The sequence below is a fragment of the Ascaphus truei genome, chromosome 3 (genome assembly GCF_040206685.1).
Source record: "Ascaphus truei isolate aAscTru1 chromosome 3, aAscTru1.hap1, whole genome shotgun sequence".
Classification (NCBI taxonomy): domain Eukaryota; kingdom Metazoa; phylum Chordata; class Amphibia; order Anura; family Ascaphidae; genus Ascaphus; species Ascaphus truei.
The window spans coordinates 433,899,375-433,920,347 of record NC_134485.1 but is presented as its reverse complement, the minus strand read 5'-3'; the positions used below and the strand labels follow the sequence as shown (position 1 = coordinate 433,920,347).

General features: G+C 47.2%; 1 protein-coding gene across 4 annotated transcripts in view; it reads right to left on the bottom strand.

Annotated features, from left to right (window-relative positions):
• Nucleotides 1-20,973, bottom strand: part of SPAG17 (sperm associated antigen 17) — a 481,463-nt gene that overhangs the window by 371,243 nt on the left and 89,247 nt on the right. The gene's annotated exons all lie outside the window — the stretch shown is intronic.

Here is a 20,973-nt window from a genome sequence, read left to right as displayed (position 1 = left end):
CCCTGTATTTATTCAGATGCTCCGCCCATGTGTGAAGGAATGGCAGTGTGAGGCACGAGGAGTGACACCCCAGGCATACAGTATTTACCCTGTATTTATTCAGATGCTCCGCCCATGTGTGAAGGAATGGCAGTGTGAAGCACGAGGAGTGACACCCCAGGCATACAGTATTTACCCTGTATTTATTCAGATGCTCCGTCCATGTATGAAGGAATGGCAGTGTGAAGCACGAGGAGTGACACCCCAGGCATACAGTATTTACCCTGTATTTATTCAGATAGTCTGCCCATGTGTTAAGGAATGGCAGTGTGAGGCACGAGGAGTGACACCCCAGGCATACAGTATTTACCCTGTATTTATTCAGATGCTCCGCCCATGTGTGAAGGAATGGCAGTGTGAGGCACGAGGAGTGACACCCCAGGCATACAGTATTTACCCTGTATTTATTCAGATAGTCCGCCCATGTGTGAAGGAATGGCAGTGTGAGGTACGAGGAGTGACACCCCAGGCATACAGTATTTACCCTGTATTTATTCAGATAGTCCGCCCATGTGTGAAGGAATGGCAGTGTGAGGCACGAGGAGTGACAGCCCAGGCATACAGTATTTACCCTGTATTTATTCAGATGCTCCGCCCATGTGTGAAGGAATGGCAGTGTGAGGCACGAGGAGTGACACCCCAGGCATACAGTATTTACCCTGTATTTATTCAGATGCTCCGCCCATGTGTGAAGGAATGGCAGTGTGAGGCACGAGGAGTGACACCCCAGGCATACAGTATTTACCCGGTATTTATTCAGGTGCTCCGCCCATGTGTGAAGGAATGGCAGTGTGAGGCACGAGGAGTGACAGCCCAGGCATACAGTATTTACCCTGTATTTATTCAGATGCTCCGCCCATGTGTGAAGGAATGGCAGTGTGAGGCACGAGGAGTGACACCCCAGGCATACAGTATTTACCCTGTATTTATTCAGATGCTCCGCCCATGTGTGAAGGAATGGCAGTGTGAGGCACGAGGAGTGACACCCCAGGCATACAGTATTTACCCTGTATTTATTCAGGTGCTCCGCCCATGTGTGAAGGAATGGCAGTGTGAGGCACGAGGAGTGACACCCCAGGCATACAGTATTTACCCTGTATTTATTCAGATGCTCCGCCCATGTGTGAAGGAATGGCAGTGTGAGGCACGAGGAGTGACACCCCAGGCATACAGTATTTAACTTGTATTTATTCAGATGCTCCGCCCATGTGTGAAGGAATGGGAGTGTGAAGCACGAGGAGTGACACCCCAGGCATACAGTATTTACCCTGTATTTATTCAGATAGTCCGCCCATGTGTGAAGGAATGGCAGTGTGAGGCACGAGGAGTGACACCCCAGGCATACAGTATTTACCCTGTATTTATTCAGATGCTCCGCCCATGTGTGAAGGAATGGCAGTGTGAGGCACGAGGAGTGACACCCCAGGCATACAGTATTTACCCAATATTTATTCAGATGCTCCGCCCATGTGTGAAGGAATGGCAGTGTGAGGCACGAGGAGTGACACCCCAGGCATACAGTATTTACCCTGTATTTATTCAGATGCTCCGCCCATGTGTGAAGGAATGGCAGTGTGAGGCACGAGGAGTGACACCCCAGGCATACAGTATTTACCCTGTATTTATTCAGATGCTCCGCCCATGTGTGAAGGAATGGCAGTGTGAGGCACGAGGAGTGACACCCCAGGCATACAGTATTTACCCTGTATTTATTCAGATGCTCCGCCCATGTGTGAAGGAATGGCAGTGTGAGGCACGGTGACACCCCAGGCATACAGTATTTACCCTGTATTTATTCAGATGCTCCGCCCATGTGTGAAGGAATGGCAGTGTGAGGCACGAGGAGTGACACCCCAGGCATACAGTATTTACCCTGTATTTATTCAGATGCTCCGCCCATGTGTGAAGGAATGGCAGTGTGAGGCACGAGGAGTGACACCCCAGGCATACAGTATTTACCCTGTATTTATTCAGATGCTCCGCCCATGTGTGAAGGAATGGCCTTGTGAGGCACGAGGAGTGACACCCCAGGCATACAGTATTTACCCTGTATTTATTCAGATGCTCCGCCCATGTGTGAAGGAATGGCAGTGTGAGGCACGAGGAGTGACACCCCAGGCATACAGTATTTACCCTGTATTTATTCAGATGCTCCGCCCATGTGTGAAGGAATGGCAGTGTGAAGCACGAGGAGTGACACCCCAGGCATACAGTATTTACCCTGTATTTATTCAGATGCTCCGTCCCTGTGTGAAGGAATGGCAGTGTGAGGCACGGTGACACCCCAGGCATACAGTATTTACCCTGTATTTATTCAGATGCTCCGTCCCTGTGTGAAGGAATGGCAGTGTGAGGCACGAGGAGTGACACCCCAGGCATACAGTATTTACCCTGTATTTATTCAGATGCTCCGTCCCTGTGTGAAGGAATGGCAGTGTGAGGCACGGTGACACCCCAGGCATACAGTATTTACCCTGTATTTATTCAGATGCTCCGCCCATGTGTGAAGGAATGGCAGTGTGAGGCACGAGGAGTGACACCCCAGGCATACAGTATTTACCCTGTATTTATTCAGATGCTCCGCCCATGTGTGAAGGAATGGCAGTGTGAGGCACGAGGAGTGACACCCCAGGCATACAGTATTTACCCTGTATTTATTCAGATGCTCCGCCCATGTGTGAAGGAATGGCAGTGTGAGGCACGAGGAGTGACACCCCAGGCATACAGTATTTACCCTGTATTTATTCAGATAGTCCGCCCATGTGTGAATGAATGGCAGTGTGAGGCACGAGGAGTGACACCCCAGGCAACCAGTATTTACCCTGTATTTATTCAGATGCTCCGCCCATGTGTGAAGGAATGGCAGTGTGAGGCACGAGGAGTGACACCCCAGGCATACAGTATTTACCCTGCATTTATTCAGATGCTCCGCCCATGTGTGAAGGAATGGCAGTGTGAAGCACGAGGAGTGACACCCCAGGCATACAGTATTTACCCTGTATTTATTCAGATAGTCCGCCCATGTGTGAAGGAATGGCAGTGTGAGGCACGAGGAGTGACACCCCAGGCATACAGTATTTACCCTGTATTTATTCAGATAGTCCGCCCATGTGTGAAGGAATGGCAGTGTGAGGCACGAGGAGTGACACCCCAGGCATACAGTATTTACCCTGTATTTATTCAGATGCTCCGCCCATGTGTGAAGGAATGGCAGTGTGAGGCACGAGGAGTGACAGCCCAGGCATACAGTATTTACCCTGTATTTATTCAGATGCTCCGCCCATGTGTGAAGGAATGGCAGTGTGAGGCACGAGGAGTGACACCCCAGGCATACAGTATTTACCCTGTATTTATTCAGATGCTCCGCCCATGTGTGAAGGAATGGCAGTGTGAGGCACGAGGAGTGACACCCCAGGCATACAGTATTTACCCTGTATTTATTCAGATGCTCCGCCCATGTGTGAAGGAATGGCAGTGTGAGGCACGAGGAGTGACACCCCCGGCATACAGTATTTACCCTGTATTTATTCAGATAGTCCGCCCATGTGTGAATGAATGGCAGTGTGAGGCACGAGGAGTGACACCCCAGGCAACCAGTATTTACCCTGTATTTATTCAGATGCTCCGCCCATGTGTGAAGGAATGGCAGTGTGAGGCACGAGGAGTGACACCCCAGGCATACAGTATTTACCCTGTATTTATTCAGATGCTCCGCCCATGTGTGAAGGAATGGCAGTGTGAAGCACGAGGAGTGACACCCCAGGCATACAGTATTTACCCTGTATTTATTCAGATGCTCCGTCCCTGTGTGAAGGAATGGCAGTGTGAGGCACGGTGACACCCCAGGCATACAGTATTTACCCTGTATTTATTCAGATGCTCCGTCCCTGTGTGAAGGAATGGCAGTGTGAGGCACGAGGAGTGACACCCCAGGCATACAGTATTTACCCTGTATTTATTCAGATGCTCCGTCCCTGTGTGAAGGAATGGCAGTGTGAGGCACGGTGACACCCCAGGCATACAGTATTTACCCTGTATTTATTCAGATGCTCCGCCCATGTGTGAAGGAATGGCAGTGTGAGGCACGAGGAGTGACACCCCAGGCATACAGTATTTACCCTGTATTTATTCAGATGCTCCGCCCATGTGTGAAGGAATGGCAGTGTGAGGCACGAGGAGTGACACCCCAGGCATACAGTATTTACCCTGTATTTATTCAGATGCTCCGCCCATGTGTGAAGGAATGGCAGTGTGAGGCACGAGGAGTGACACCCCAGGCATACAGTATTTACCCTGTATTTATTCAGATAGTCCGCCCATGTGTGAATGAATGGCAGTGTGAGGCACGAGGAGTGACACCCCAGGCAACCAGTATTTACCCTGTATTTATTCAGATGCTCCGCCCATGTGTGAAGGAATGGCAGTGTGAGGCACGAGGAGTGACACCCCAGGCATACAGTATTTACCCTGCATTTATTCAGATGCTCCGCCCATGTGTGAAGGAATGGCAGTGTGAAGCACGAGGAGTGACACCCCAGGCATACAGTATTTACCCTGTATTTATTCAGATAGTCCGCCCATGTGTGAAGGAATGGCAGTGTGAGGCACGAGGAGTGACACCCCAGGCATACAGTATTTACCCTGTATTTATTCAGATAGTCCGCCCATGTGTGAAGGAATGGCAGTGTGAGGCACGAGGAGTGACACCCCAGGCATACAGTATTTACCCTGTATTTATTCAGATGCTCCGCCCATGTGTGAAGGAATGGCAGTGTGAGGCACGAGGAGTGACAGCCCAGGCATACAGTATTTACCCTGTATTTATTCAGATGCTCCGCCCATGTGTGAAGGAATGGCAGTGTGAGGCACGAGGAGTGACACCCCAGGCATACAGTATTTACCCTGTATTTATTCAGATGCTCCGCCCATGTGTGAAGGAATGGCAGTGTGAGGCACGAGGAGTGACACCCCAGGCATACAGTATTTACCCTGTATTTATTCAGATGCTCCGCCCATGTGTGAAGGAATGGCAGTGTGAGGCACGAGGAGTGACACCCCCGGCATACAGTATTTACCCTGTATTTATTCAGATAGTCCGCCCATGTGTGAATGAATGGCAGTGTGACACACGAGGAGTGACACCCCAGGCAACCAGTATTTACCCTGTATTTATTCAGATGCTCCGCCCATGTGTGAAGGAATGGCAGTGTGAGGCACGAGGAGTGACACCCCAGGCATACAGTATTTACCCTGTATTTATTCAGATGCTCCGCCCATGTGTGAAGGAATGGCAGTGTGAAGCACGAGGAGTGACACCCCAGGCATACAGTATTTACCCTGTATTTATTCAGATAGTCCGCCCATGTGTGAAGGAATGGCAGTGTGAGGCACGAGGAGTGACACCCCAGGCATACAGTATTTACCCTGTATTTATTCAGATAGTCCGCCCATGTGTGAAGGAATGGCAGTGTGAGGCACGAGGAGTGACACCCCAGGCATACAGTATTTACCCTGTATTTATTCAGATGCTCCGCCCATGTGTGAAGGAATGGCAGTGTGAGGCACGAGGAGTGACACCCCAGGCATACAGTATTTACCCTGTATTTATTCAGATGCTCCGCCCATGTGTGAAGGAATGGCAGTGTGAGGCACGAGGAGTGACACCCCAGGCATACAGTATTTACCCTGTATTTATTCAGATGCTCCGCCCATGTGTGAAGGAATGGCAGTGTGAGGCACGAGGAGTGACAGCCCAGGCATACAGTATTTACCCTGTATTTATTCAGATGCTCCGCCCATGTGTGAAGGAATGGCAGTGTGAGGCACGAGGAGTGACACCCCAGGCATACAGTATTTACCCTGTATTTATTCAGATGCTCCGCCCATGTGTGAAGGAATGGCAGTGTGAGGCACGAGGAGTGACACCCCAGGCATACAGTATTTACCCTGTATTTATTCAGATGCTCCGCCAATGTGTGAAGGAATGGCAGTGTGAGGCACGAGGAGTGACACCCCAGGCATACAGTATTTACCCTGTATTTATTCAGATGCTCCGCCCATGTGTGAAGGAATGGCAGTGTGAGGCACGAGGAGTGACACCCCAGGCATACAGTATTTACCCTGTATTTATTCAGATGCTCCGCCCATGTGTGAAGGAATGGCAGTGTGAGGCACGAGGAGTGACACCCCAGGCATACAGTATTTACCCTGTATTTATTCAGATGCTCCGCCCATGTGTGAAGGAATGGCAGTGTGAGGCACGAGGAGTGACACCCCAGGCATACAGTATTTACCCTGTATTTATTCAGATGCTCCGCCCATGTGTGAAGGAATGGCAGTGTGAGGCACGAGGAGTGACACCCCAGGCATACAGTATTTACCCTGTATTTATTCAGATAGTCCGCCCATGTGTGAATGAATGGCAGTGTGAGGCACGAGGAGTGACACCCCAGGCAACCAGTATTTACCCTGTATTTATTCAGATGCTCCGCCCATGTGTGAAGGAATGGCAGTGTGAGGCACGAGGAGTGACACCCCAGGCATACAGTATTTACCCTGTATTTATTCAGATGCTCCGCCCATGTGTGAAGGAATGGCAGTGTGAAGCACGAGGAGTGACACCCCAGGCATACAGTATTTACCCTGTATTTATTCAGATAGTCCGCCCATGTGTGAAGGAATGGCAGTGTGAGGCACGAGGAGTGACACCCCAGGCATACAGTATTTACCCTGTATTTATTCAGATAGTCCGCCCATGTGTGAAGGAATGGCAGTGTGAGGCACGAGGAGTGACACCCCAGGCATACAGTATTTACCCTGTATTTATTCAGATGCTCCGCCCATGTGTGAAGGAATGGCAGTGTGAGGCACGAGGAGTGACAGCCCAGGCATACAGTATTTACCCTGTATTTATTCAGATGCTCCGCCCATGTGTGAAGGAATGGCAGTGTGAGGCACGAGGAGTGACACCCCAGGCATACAGTATTTACCCTGTATTTATTCAGATGCTCCGCCCATGTGTGAAGGAATGGCAGTGTGAGGCACGAGGAGTGACAGCCCAGGCATACAGTATTTACCCTGTATTTATTCAGATGCTCCGCCCATGTGTGAAGGAATGGCAGTGTGAGGCACGAGGAGTGACACCCCAGGCATACAGTATTTACCCTGTATTTATTCAGATGCTCCGCCCATGTGTGAAAGAATGGCAGTGTGAGGCACGAGGAGTGACACCCCAGGCATACAGTATTTACCCTGTATTTATTCAGATGCTCCGCCAATGTGTGAAGGAATGGCAGTGTGAGGCACGAGGAGTGACACCCCAGGCATACAGTATTTACCCTGTATTTATTCAGATGCTCCGCCCATGTGTGAAGGAATGGCAGTGTGAGGCACGAGGAGTGACACCCCAGGCATACAGTATTTACCCTGTATTTATTCAGATGCTCCGCCCATGTGTGAAGGAATGGCAGTGTGAGGCACGAGGAGTGACACCCCAGGCATACAGTATTTACCCTGTATTTATTCAGATGCTCCGCCCATGTGTGAAGGAATGGCAGTGTGAGGCACGAGGAGTGACACCCCAGGCATACAGTATTTACCCTGTATTTATTCAGATGCTCCGCCCATGTGTGAAGGAATGGCAGTGTGAGGCACGAGGAGTGACACCCCAGGCATACAGTATTTACCCTGTATTTATTCAGATGCTCCGCCCATGTGTGAAGGAATGGCAGTGTGAGGCACGAGGAGTGACAGCCCAGGCATACAGTATTTACCCTGTATTTATTCAGATGCTCCGCCCATGTGTGAAGGAATGGCAGTGTGAGGCACGAGGAGTGACACCCCAGGCATACAGTATTTACCCTGTATTTATTCAGATGCTCCGCCCATGTGTGAAAGAATGGCAGTGTGAGGCACGAGGAGTGACACCCCAGGCATACAGTATTTACCCTGTATTTATTCAGATGCTCCGCCAATGTGTGAAGGAATGGCAGTGTGAGGCACGAGGAGTGACACCCCAGGCATACAGTATTTACCCTGTATTTATTCAGATGCTCCGCCCATGTGTGAAGGAATGGCAGTGTGAGGCACGAGGAGTGACACCCCAGGCATACAGTATTTACCCTGTATTTATTCAGATGCTCCGCCCATGTGTGAAGGAATGGCAGTGTGAGGCACGAGGAGTGACACCCCAGGTATACAGTATTTACCCTGTATTTATTCAGATGCTCCGCCCATGTGTGAAGGAATGGCAGTGTGAGGCACGAGGAGTGACACCCCAGGCATACAGTATTTACCCTGTATTTATTCAGATGCTCCGCCCATGTGTGAAGGAATGGCAGTGTGAGGCACGAGGAGTGACACCCCAGGCATACAGTATTTACCCTGTATTTATTCAGATGTTCCGCCCATGTGTGAAGGAATGGCAGTGTGAGGCACGAGGAGTGACAGCCCAGGCATACAGTATTTACCCTGTATTTATTCAGATGCTCCGCCCATGTGTGAAGGAATGGCAGTGTGAGGCACGGTGACACCCCAGGCATACAGTATCTGATTGAAGCAGGTAAGCCCTGGTTACATGGTTCAGGGCCGTGCTATACTGTTTGCGGCCGTGCACGCGCGCGTGAATGTGCGAACGCGCGTGCACGTGCCGCATGCTTTTTGTGTGTATGCTGTGAGTGAAGGTACTGTGTGTGTTTGTGTATATGTGTGTGTTTAGATTGTGAATTATGTATAAAATAATATTTTAAAAATAAAAAAAAGTTGTAATAAAAATTATTTTTTAATTTATTTACCTTTGAGACACACACACACACACACACACACACACACACACACACACACACACACACACACACACACACACACACACACACACACACACACACACACACACACACACACACACACACACACACATTTAAGCGCCGGCGCAAAATCATTTTTTTCCAGTCTTCGCCGCTGTCTGTCGGCTCCCCTCTCCCTGTCGTGCGTGCGCGCGGCGCCATTATAAAAAGGCTGAACTAAGGCAGCCAACTAAAATTCCGCGCGCGCGCACGGCGTAGCAGACGCCCGGCACTATAGAACGTGCCTAATGTGGCATCGCTATGGAAGTTGGGACTAGGCAGCAGCACAGTTAGGTTACATAGTTTGTTAGGTTTACGTACTCAGCGCCGCAAATGGCATTTGTGGTGTAAAAACTGACGCACGGCAATTAATTGCACTTGCTTACCCCCATATACTGTTATTTTTCTCAATGTGAGCCTTAAAGTTGCAATATATGTTTTTTTGTTAATTATTGTTTTTTTTTTTAACATAGGTTGAAGCAGGGGGTCTGCCGAGCTGAACACCATACCTTTCAGCTCCGGGGAACCCGTTTCCAGAGATACTTACCTCCGTAGGGGGCGGCGGTACTGTATCTCAGCAAAGTTTAACGCTCTCGCGTCAAGTGGGCCAACAGGAAGTCCAACGTGATGACGTCATGGCTTCCTATTGGCCCCTAGGGTACGGAAGATTTGAAACGCCACCATTGTTTGATCCGCTCCGTAAGCAGGGATCACATACCGGCATCCCCTACGGAGGTGAGTATCTCCGGAAGCAGGGGGGGCGCACAGCTGAAATGAATGGGGTTCAGCTTCGGAGACCCACTGCTTCAAACCCATGTTAAAAATAAAAAAAATGGCGCTTTAAGAGTCAGAGATTGTTAGGGAAATATGTTGGCGTGCAGAATGCAGAATGCAGGATGCACGTGGCACACAGGTGTCCATGGTATGTACGCAAACAAACTGGGCCGACAGGCCAAAAAATCATCAAAATCATTCAACAAGTTGAACCTGGCGTAAAACCTAAAACGTCTGTTTATATTGTTAGCGCAGAATTAAAGGAGGCAGCCACTGTAACTACGCTGCATTTATTTACAGGCTGGGGACCGGGGGTCCTGCAAGGTTGTATCGCGTTATCTTCAGCTCCAGGGACCTGCAGGTCCTCGGATACTTACTGGTGGAGCGAACTGGTATTACTTCTTAGCTTTTATTGGCTATTTAAATGGCCGTCCACTAGAAAGTTACAACTGATGGTGGATTCCTATTGGTCTGAGATTTTGCAGCCATTTTGTTTCCCCGGTGGGAGATTTAAACCCTGTAACTTCATCTGTAAATATGTGGGGAACCGGGGGTTGGTAAAAATAGTGGTGTTTGGCTCAGTGGGACTCAGCAACCAAACATGTATTTCACACAGCACGGACGTTTCATTATAAACAGCTGTAGTAAAACTTACTGTCCCCAGAGCCACGGGCGAACAGGCAAAAGTCTATGGCGCTGGGGACAGTGTCTGCCGTAATCGCGCTGCAGGGGGTCCGTGCTTCCGACTCGGAGCACCCAAAGCGTTAATCCGTCCGGGCTGCGATCACCGTGAACGTGTGTAGTAGCGTCAGCGGCAACGTGCACAGTAAGTCTTACTACTTACTTACTTACACAATAAGTCTTACTACTGTACATGTGTATTTAATCATACAAAATGTGTTACTTTCACAGCATGGCTATTATAAATATTACACTCATCATTTATATTCAATAATACATTAACAAAAACACACACATTATAGTCTTTACATTTAGAAGTGTAGAGTGCTTCCTGATAGCATTCTGTGGCACTGTGATTGCAGGGCCGTGGCACCGTGATCGGAAAGCCTTGACAGAGTGCTTCCTGATAGCATCCTGTGGCACTGTGATTGCAGGGCCGTGGCACCGTGATCGGAAAGCCTTGGCAGAGTGCTTCCTAATAGTATGACCTTAGCACCGTTATCTCAGGGCTCTGGCACAGTGTTTCCTAATAGCATGATTGCGGAACCGTGATCACAGGGCCATGGCAGTGTGCGTCCTAATTACATGACTGTAATCGCAGACCCCTGGCAGAGTTCTTGCTCATAGCATGGCCGTGGCACAGTGTTTCCTAATAACATGTCTGTGGCACTGTGATTGAAGGGCTGTGGCACAGTGCACCCTAATAGCTTGACCGTGGCACTGTGATTGCAGAGCCTTGGCAGAGTCCTTCCTAATAGCATGGGCATGGCACCATAATCGCAGGGCTGTGGCACAGTTTTCTAATAGCATGGCTGTGGCACCATGATTGCAGGGCTGTGGCACAGTGTTTCCTAGTAGCATGGCTGTGGCCCCATGATTGCAGGGCTGTGGCACAGTGTTTCCTAATAGAATCGCTGTGGCACCATGATCGCAGGGCCATGGCAGAGTGCTTCCCAATAGCGGGGCCATGGCGCAGTACATCCTAATAGCATGGCCTTGGCACCATAATTGCAGGGCTATGGCACAATATTTCCTAATAGCATGGCTGTGGCACCGTGATCATAGGGCCGTGGCAAATTATGTAATTGGTGGCTGCCAGATGACAATTGTCAATTCTGACAGAGATGTTAGGAACGGGTGTAGCACTGCCTGCCTGGTACAGTACAGATTGCACTTAAGTGGCTGGCTTGTTTGGGACGCCACTACTACTAGATGTGCAACATTCAAACAGGACTAATATTTGATGTCAAAATTGCTTGTTTTGGCAATAAGATAATGATGTGGATGATGGTGGTTCGTGAATCATCATATGACAGTGGGTCAGATCACATAAGTGACAGTACAAGGAGCTTTCAAAAGAACTATTCATCCCACGGGCAGCACAAAGGACTCGGGGCCATCCCTTAAGGTTGGAGGAAAGGAAATTTCACCAGCAACAAAGAAAATGGTTCCTTACAGTAAGGGCAGTTAAAATGTGGATATTATTACCCATGGAAACTGTGATGGCAAATACAATAGATATATTCAAAAAAAGGTTGGACATCTACTAGCAGCAGTAACAGGCTGAGCACAGCAGAAGCTGGCGTTGGTATCAATGGTGGTGGTGTCGGTGGTGGACCTTGTTTTTTTTTTTCCAGTACAACTGAAAGTTTTATTAACATTCTCAATATTATGCTTCCACACATTATCAATTTTAGTATCAGAAGAACTAGCTACGGATAGGGACATGGCCGGCTGACTTGAACTTTCTCCTTCAGTTCCTTTTTTACATCTCTTCTTAAGTGGAAGTTCATCGTCTATTAGACAGTGGGGGGCGCAGTGGAAGTGGGCATTCTGCAGTGAGATTGTTGTGAATGTGAATGTGAATGTGATTCATTGACAGTGTAATTATTGTCCTTCTACTTCTACTTGCTGTGACGGTTATTACAATGATGACTTTGAGTACTAGTTGTAGCTGGATCATCACCAGTACCAACAGCACTACTTTGAACTGATTTAACTATCAAATTTATCCCCACCAATGCCGCCACCACCTCCACTACAAAACCTCCACCAAAACGACCTCCACCAAAACGACATCCACCTCTTCTTCCCTCTCCTCTATGTCTACTTTCCAAATATATATTCAAAAGACTATGGGGTCTATTCAGGTAGCTCCGTTATGCTCACTGCCAAAATGATCGGATTAGCATGTTCATACCTCACGGTGTGACATTTGTCTTATCACGGTATTCAGAAAGATTGTTATGATATGCTCTGTATGTCTTCTTTCCTAAACATTGCAGCGCGTTGCTCCCTAGTTAAAGCAGTTGTAATAAACTGTCGCCAAGCTGGCACGCAACTATAATTAGTTAGGCTAATATTGCAAGCACGCCTGTCTCTCCTTCTCAATGCGGTTGACATGAAATGCGTTTTTTTGCACAAAGTGGAGTAAACGGACACACTCACTTCCAATGGTGTAGAACCTCACACTCACTTCCAATGGGGTAGAACCTCACACTCACTTCCAATGGGGTAGAACCTCACACTCACTTCCAATGGTGTAGAACCTCACACTCACTTCCAATGGTGTAGAACCTCACACTCACTTCCAATGGTGTAGAACCTCACACTCACTTCCAATGGTGTAGAACCTCACACTCACTTCCAATGGTGTAGAACCTCACACTCACTTCCAATGGTGTAGAACCTGAGAGCTCAAAATAAACGGTGAAACCATTCTCATGGTAAATATTAGTAAAACACCTGTGTGACGGGAGGGGGTAACCAGGCTACACAATAAAGGTTTAGGCTCATCTGGTTACCCCTGAAACCGTGGTGTCCCTGGCAGCTACCTAGCACCATAAGGCAGGGATCCGGGATTATACATGCAAAAAATAAAGTGACCCCTGCTTTTCCTGTTTACATGTTCCCTTTGCCCTAGAAACATGAAACTTCTTGTGTGTGCGTTTTATGTGGGATATTTGGGTCGAAATGCAATTATTTTGTTTTCATGGAGTTCAGGGGCCGATGATACAGGTAATCCCCTAATTCTCCCCGATGTGCAGGCACTATTTGCCTGTACGTGAGTGGAATTACACTGGGGCTGCCCAGTGTCCCCCAGACTCCTGGTTTTCGAGCCCAGATATCCCAGTCCCATCTCCCGCACAGATATGGGCCTCCACAAGAGATATTGTGTAATAAAACATATTTTATTATGAGTTGTGCATTTACTATAAATGTCTATTCAGCCCGGGTATATATATATATATATATATAAACTATTTTACCAGGAAGTAATACATTGAGAGTTACCTCTCGTTTTCAAGTATGTCCTGGGCACAAAGTTAAGACAAATAATACATGGTTACAAATAGTTACATAAATGAACAGGGTATACATTATATACAAGACATTGCATGCACAGTTAAAGATAATTTATATTATGGGCGAATGAAACAGTTACAGACCAGATTAAAATGTGAGACAGCCTTAGATTTGAAAGAACTTAAACTGGTGGTGGATGTGAGAGTCTCTGGTAGGTTGTTCCAGTTTTGGGGTGCACGGTAAGAGAAGGAGGAACGTCCGGATACTTTGTTGAGCCTTGGTACCATGAACAGTCTTTTGGAGTCTGATCTCAGATGATAAGTGCTGCATGTGGTAGGGGTGAGGAGCTTGTTCAGGTAGCTGGGTAGCTTGCCCATAAAGAATTTGAAGGCAAGACAGGAAAGGTGAACTTTGCGCTTAGACTCGAGTGATGACCAATCTAGTTCTTTGAGCATTTCGCAGTGATGTGTGTTGTAGTTGCATTGGAGAACAAAACGACAAATTGAATTGTAGAGGGTGTCAAGTTTGCCAAGGTGGGTTTGAGGTGCCGAGCCATATACTATGTCTCCATAGTCAATAATTGGCATTAACATCTGCTGAGCGATACGCTTTCTGACCAGGAGACTTAGGGAGGATTTGTTCCTGTAAAGTACCCCTAGTTTGGCATAGGTCTTGGTTGTCAAGGTATCAATTTTGCATCCTGGATGTTAAGTGGGAGTCCAACCACATGCCCAGGTATTTAAAACTAGTAACAGGAGTTAGGGTGGTGTTAGTGTTGGTTCTAATCTGGAGCTCAGTCGCTGGCAGCTTTAAAAATTTAGTCTTTGTCTCAAATACCATTGTTACAGTCTTGTCAGTGTTTAAAAACAGTTTGTTTTGGGAAATCCAGTTTTCGAGTCTCAAAAAGTCAGACTGAAGTATGTGTTGAAGGTCAGAGAGGCTATGGCTGTGTGCATATAGGATGGTGTCATCTGCATACATGTGTATTGAGGCTTCCTTACAAGCTGTGGGAAGAACATTAATGAACACTGAGAAGAGTAGGGGCCCCAGAACAGAGCCTTGCGGGACACCACAGGTGATATCCAGGGGGTTGGAGATAGAGCCTGAGATGGACACATGTTGGGATCTTCCTGATAGGTAGGACTGAAACCAGTTTAAAGCATGCTTCCCTATTCCAGAGCTCTGGAGTTTGTTAAGCAGGATAGCATGATCAACTGTATCAAAAGCCTTTGCAAAATCTAGGAATACTGCACCAGTGAGTTGTCCCCATTCCATTCCACACTGGATTTCATTGCAAACTTTTAGCAGGGTAGTTACGGTGGAGTGTGTGGGGCGAAACTCAGATTGGAATTGGCTAGGGAAATTTGTCTTGGTATAGAAATCGCTTAATTGGGAGTGGACACATTTTTCCATGACTTTGGATAGAATTGGGAGAAGTGAGATGGCCTGTAGTTTGAGACAGTGTTTTTGTCCCCACTTTTGAAGATTGGGACAACTCTGGCAGTTTTCCAGGTCTTAGGGATATGGCCTGCAGACAGGATAGAGTTGACTATGGATGCAATTGGTTTGGCAATGGCTGGGGCACCAAGTCGTAGGAACCTAGATTGTAGTAAGTCAGGTCCACATTGGCTGCTTAGTTTTAGTTTGAGGAACGCTTGTATAATCTCCTCTTCAGATACTGGGCCAAATTGAAAATTGTGGGCAGTGTTGGGAGGGGGTGGGACTATAGGGGAATTGGGATTGGAATTGGCTAGGGAAATTTGTCTTGGTATAGTATATACAAAGGTGCCGGGAAGTCTGGATAGACATTGTAGTTGAAAGAGGAGATGGGATGTTGAGAGGTGTCGGGTGCTAAGTGGCTGGGGCAGAGCGGAGTACTGAGTCAGGAGAACAGAGACCCCCTGCGGGGAGGACCCTCTGGTTTGCCAAACTCAGTGGAGCCTGCCCAGTAGGTGGAAATGGGCTGACTGGGGGAAGCGGCAGAATTTCGGTGCGTTTCCCATTGGTCAATTCGTATGTCCCACCCACGGGGCATCCTGAGCCATCTTGGCACGCCCCCTCCTCTGACGTTAGCCAAAGGACGAGCTCCTATTTCTGTTAGCTGGCGGGGAGGAATTCCCACGCTCTGATTTGTTGCTCCTCCTTCCTCCATGCTGAACGTAGCTCACCGGAGGGTATGTAAGGAGAATCCCCAGTCAGAGAACCAGGCCATCCAGTGACTTATGTCAATAAAGCGCGGGCGGGCTTTTCAAAGTTGCTCTGTTACAAATAGCAGAGCAGCCGGCTTCGTTTTGAAGCTAGGAAAATCAGGACAAGGTCCCGGTCAGGATTTTCTGCCGAATTTTGTTCCAGGACATCCGGGATGAGGTCCCAGTCAGGGTAAGCTCTTGCAAGCGTGCGCCCTTCCCCTAGGGAAGGCTAGATTTCAAACCCCAGTAAGTGTGTATATTTCTGTCTTTTGTATTTCTGTGTTTTCGAGGTTTTTATCCAAATAAACCCCATTTTATTTCACTACTGTGTTTTGACTATTGAATAATCCCGGTATAAATTTGTTAAAAGACCTGGTCTCCCGTGACAACCTGGCACTACCACTCTTTGATACATAACCCGCTCAGGAGATTATTTTGGTTATTTATGAATGTTATTTATTTAGGTCTCCTGGTGATAACAGATCAGGTTATAGGAAAAATAATTACTTTGTGTATTTTAACCAGAGAATATATAACAATATAACAATTAATTTATAAATTAGAGTTATCATTGGCTGGTCCAGGATCTTTATGTATGATCCCACTACACAAGTTTTTTTTAGACCTCTTGTGAAACCTCGGAAAGGCCATGTTTTAAGCATCATATTTTGCAATATGGCAGCCTTTTTTTTTTCATTAAACCCACAAAATGTGTGAGTTAAAATGTGGCCTCGTTGGGGTTCTTGAGGAGCATGTTGAGGAGCATGTTGAGGAGCATGTTGAGGAGCATGATGAGGAGCATGTTGAGGAGCATGTTGAGGAGCATGATGAGGAGCATGATGAGGAGCATGATGAGGAGCATGATGAGGAGCATGTTGAGGAGCATGTTGAGGAGCATGTTGAGGAGCATGTTGAGAAGCATGTTGAGGAGCACGGCAGTAGATACTAGTGAAAGAAAACTGCAAAGCCAGCAAGGGCCACATCGTTACTCTAGTTACTCCTGCGCCCACCAGTGTTAATGATGTTACAAAGATAAACATTTCACTTACAATAGTAAATGCACCTGGTGCCTTTGCATTGATACACATAATAAAGCAATTATAACAAAACAAAATACTTTTACACGTGTAATTTTGAGGAAAAAGCTGCTTGAGTCATAATTCCTAACCATCCGACTGCTATCTCCAGTAACAAATGATAAAACATTTTAAGTAGTATATGTACTGGGGGAGTATTAATGAAGAAACAAGGGAGAAAGAGCACTGCAAAAGATAAGAGAACTTTTGTAGTGCTGTCTCTCTTGTCTTGGTTGATACTTACCTTTGTGAAGATAGAAGCTCGCTCGGACGAATTGATTGAGATTCCTATACCAGGGGACCGTGAGTTCTATCATGAACTGAACTGTCGCTGTCATTGGCCTCATTGCCACTACCTGCCAGTACCCCAGCCAGGGTGGGAATCGAGTTATATTAACCAGACCAGTTGTGTGATGTGAGTGGAGGTCGAAGCGTACCAGCGCCGCCGCCGCCGCCGTCATTTAGGGCTGTTGGTTTGTTTCTCCTTCCCCGTTCTGCTTCTCCTCTGTACCCTGGTTTTACTCTATGGATGTTCTTATCCCACTTATACAAAGGCATAAGTACTTATCTCACGGATTCACTCATCAATTCCCTCAAGGGTTCATTACAGCATTTTCCTGTTTGCCAATGCCACTTGTCGAGGGTTTTTGTTAGCACCAATTTTTGGGATTCATTTCCCTACTATTCATGCTCCTGTGTACTGGGGGAACTTACAACAACACATTAATCCCCAGTTTGTTGTAATTGCCACTTCAGGATGCAAATTAACGTTGTGCAGTGGATGCTACAAATCTGTCAGTTTTGTGACCACTGAGTATAGAGGCTGGAGACCTCCGATTTTAAAAGAAAACAGCGTAAGAATAGAAACATAACAGAGAAGATGGGATGTTCTGGCTGCGGTTCCGAGTCTAGCACATGGGCATCTTTTCTCTTGGTAGAGTAACAGGGGTCATGGTAGAAGCAGAAGGTAACAGGCTGAGCATTAAATCTGGTGTTGTGCCCCCTTCCTAAAATATGGTCTACCGGTATATCCCCTAGACGAGCGTGAGTGTGTTATTGTGGTGAGTATGTCATAGCGCATGTTATGCACAGAATTCTTAATGGACACTCTGACCCAGAAATAATATTCTCTAGTTCAAACAAGTTTATAAAACATGTCTCTTGCTTCCCAGAGATCCTCTTGGCTAGCCTGCCTAAAGAAAGCTGTTTTTATAAATGTTCCCTTATTTAATCTATTCCAATCCTCTGAAATACTTTCCCCACCGCTCAATGTAAGGGACGGACTTGACATCTTCGGGTGCCTCCCAAGGCCACATCTGGAATCATGGCATATTGGCTGTGACCCAAACTTTCAAAGGGAAACTTTTCAAAATGGCAGCAAAAAGTGTCCATGAAGTTATGTGCTGACCGACATAATTTGTTTTATGGTATTTTGATTTTTTAAACCCATACATGAATTATTCATATTTTCATATGCAATGCACTGATCAAGGATAGCTCCCACAGGAATTCAAGCATTTGTAAATAGACACTTTCTACTGGTATATGTTGGCCAACAGTATTTGTAAATATACAAAATAACTTTATTACAAATACTGAAATAACTTCAATGACATTGCAACCTGGTAACTCTTACAGCCAGATGAATGCACTGTAACGAGTGCTCACCAGCAGGGCAGGCAGAGAATAAGGCCTCGGCCAGGGTTCCTGCTGGCGTGCGGAGGCGCGCTGAGGCTCAGGGAAAGCGGGTGCTTTCCCTGGCCTTAGACAGCGCGCCGTCCGGGGGCGTGTCGGCGGATGGGCCAGTGACGTCACGGAGCTGGTTCGCCCTCATTGGGCGAACCGCTCACGTGACCGGCCCTGCGCTCCGGCGAGCGCTGAAATTTAAATTTCTGCTAAGACCTACGCTTCCGTGCGCTTGCGGAAACGTAGGCGAGCCCCTACTAAAGCCACTCTCATTGCGGCTGTAGGGGCTCACAGGTAAGTACAAGCGTGCCTTACGCGCTGACCATGCCCGAGGCCTAAGAAGCATGGCATATGGACTCACAACCACACATTTAGGGCCTTATTTACTAAGCAGTGCTTTGCCATAGGACACCCACCAACCGGCGCCAGAGGACGACATATTGCCATTTAAATAACGAAGCCGGAAGGTGTCTTATTGCATAGCATCGCTTAGTAAGTATGGGCCTCTTTACACTTCGGACCAGATTCACAAAAGTTTGTTAAACGTGACAATATATTGATAACTTAAATTGAATGTCCGTGTGATAAAATGTAAGAATTATCGCTGTACAGTATTCAATCATTCTGATTTTTAATAATACGACCGGATTATTAATCCGCCATGTGGATTGTCAGTGATATACCCACTCCCTCCCCCCCCCCCCCCACCACCTGAAAAAGGCGCATTTCCCTTTTTGAGTCCGATCTGCGGAAATTCATGGACCAAAGGAACCAGCAGATCTGAAGCGGAACCAAATCCGCAAAAAAAACAAATCGCCCATCTCTACTGGTGACCGCCAGCACGATGTGCTGAGCGAATCACATACAGTATCATAATGGGACACATTCTGCCATTCTCTCCATGAACTTGTTTGGTAAAAAAGCTCAGTCAAGTCTAAAGCGGCACGTGCTTCCCTAGTTACCAGATCCGTGCCACGTGCTTCCCTAGTTACCAGATCCGTGCCACGTGCTTCCCTAGTTACCAGATCCGTGCCACGTGCTTCCCTAGTTACCAGATCCGTGCCACGTGCTTCCCTAGTTACCAGATCCGTGCCACGTGCTTCCCTAGTTACCAGATCCGTGCCATGTGCTTCCCTAGTTACCAGATCCGCGCCATGTGCTTCCAATGTAACGAATCTGCTCTTTATAAGCGTTATATTAGATGCAATGTATATACTGTATGTGTGTGTGTACGTCTCAGGAGCTTGATACATAGGAGCAGCTTAGCCCACCAGATCCGGTGCCGACTTGCGTGGGAGTTAGTGCCAGATCCAGTGTGCTAACCCGTACCGGTGCTTGATAAATCTGCCCCGTAGCCTCTTAATTGAGCTTATGGTTACATTTATAGTTGTAAAATCTATGAAATGGTTCAGGGAGTGCTAATAAGAAAGCACATGTTAGAATCCCCGTTAGTTGGTGGCAGCAGGAACCTCTGATCACAGTCACCGAGAGGCTTATTACGGCACTAACTCTTTCTCTATACACATACAGGCTGCCTCAGGCTCTTTGTTACTGCTTCATTCCCAGGAAGCAAGAAAGCAGAGCTCGGGCTATATATTAAAACACACGTCTCTCTTTCCCTCCTTCTCCCTTAGATACAAGTAAGTACTTGAGATAGGAAACAAGGCAAGTAGCCCATGCTGGGCTATAATGAGGAATTGCTTTTACAGCTGCACATGCACTGGCTCCCTGGTTTCCAAAGGTTCTGTGCTCAAAGGAAACCAGCTACTACCTCCAGTAATTAGATACAGGAACATAGCTCAGCTTCAGCTCTAGGCCTGTGGCAATTACATCCCACGGCAGAAACAAAATGTAATGTACATTCACACATTTTTTTTTTATATCTCCTAACCTCGTAAATAACTTGTAAATGTGTGTTTGTGCTGGCGACCGGCCTGGTACACGTGGGGTTAAATCAATAAACGTAACAATTGAGTATGTGTTAAATTAGTCCGGGGGGACCGCTTCAGATACCACTCAAGCGGTTCCACGTCTCTGACCGCAGCTAAAAGGCTGAGCTTTTTTTTTTTTTTTTACATCAGCTTAAAACTGAGATGCATTAAACGTTTATGGGGCATCGACGGGTGCAAACACAAGCAAAATGTTTTTGTATCGAGCCATTTGCAGATCCCCGGGCCTGTGAAGTTGTTAAAAAAAAAAAACACAGTTGGTGAACAGCGGTATAAATAATCGTGGTGTTTTATGTCTCCTTGGAAGCTGGCCGGAGGGAAGCGGGTGGAGACAGGTCTTGGTGAGAGCCAGATGCTTAGCCACCCATCTCTAATGGAGACTTCAATCTGGGTAGTCTGGCTGCCCCAGGACATTTGTGAAGAGTGAGAA